General features: G+C 38.0%; 1 protein-coding gene across 2 annotated transcripts in view; it reads right to left on the bottom strand.

Moving 5' to 3' along the window:
- Positions 1 to 512: 512 nt before the first annotated feature.
- Positions 513 to 863, bottom strand: part of LOC113682605 (C-reactive protein) — an 11,322-nt gene continuing 10,971 nt past the window's right edge. For both annotated transcript variants that reach the window (XM_089205218.1, XM_089205217.1), the window contains exon 5: positions 513 to 863. This exon is cut by the window's right edge and continues 733 nt beyond it. The gene's annotated coding sequence lies outside the window, so the exon portion shown is untranslated.

Genomic DNA, 863 nt, shown 5'->3' with positions numbered 1-863 from the left:
TATGAAGCTTGAAAGAGAGTAGACGGTAGCCATCTCAAAATCTGTTGAGAAGGGGTTTGTGGGGAATGTCGCCCAAAGATCATCCAAGTATTTTACACACATAACTGCTAGTTTCCAGAAGAAATTATTGCAACTAGCATTCACGTGAATCCTGCTCAAAATTTTGAAGCAAGAAAACAATACAACATTGTAGACCAGCAGGAAATTATTTCAACCACTGAAACTTCAAATACAAAGAAGAGCACTGTAAAATATAATTTAAAGAAAAAACGCAAAGCAGAAAGAACTTGACCAATTTCCAGTCAACTAATCAGTCAGCGTTCGGCTAATAACGCTTATATCGTGTCCTGTGCGTTGAGAATATCTGGTACGCTACCCGTTAATGAAATATGAAAATTCCAAAAGGAACTTCGATTATCTGAAAATCGAACTATGATAATAATGTGCACAAACAGGAAGCACAAACCGTGTGAGTGAACATCGATCGCTTTGAAGGAAGAGACGAACACGAACAAGTTTTTAACACTTTGTTTCCATTAAATAGTTCAGTCATATCACACAATATGAATTCTACTTAATATATACATGTTTCGCTCAGTTCATTTACCCTCCACTTTTTCGTTTCCTCCAACAAAATTTAAGGCTGGGTTTTGAGCTTTTCTTTAAAGGTTAAGTTAAGGGAAAATACTCTGGCGCAATATAACTCTGGAGGGGGGCATGCAACTATCCAAGATTTCACCTAAGGCAGAAATGTTTCGCCGCCTTCGATTGCCTCGTGCAACAAAATCAATGAGAAAGGGACACAACTTGTGTCTTGTGGTTCAGAGATCTTGTTTCGGTGATTAAGATCATGATATCCGTGC

This window comes from Pocillopora damicornis, chromosome 4 (assembly GCF_964200805.1).
Source record: "Pocillopora damicornis chromosome 4, jaPocDami1.2, whole genome shotgun sequence".
Lineage (NCBI taxonomy): Eukaryota > Metazoa > Cnidaria > Anthozoa > Scleractinia > Pocilloporidae > Pocillopora > Pocillopora damicornis.
Note: the sequence above shows the minus strand (reverse complement) of the source record. Positions and strands in the feature narration are given on the sequence as shown.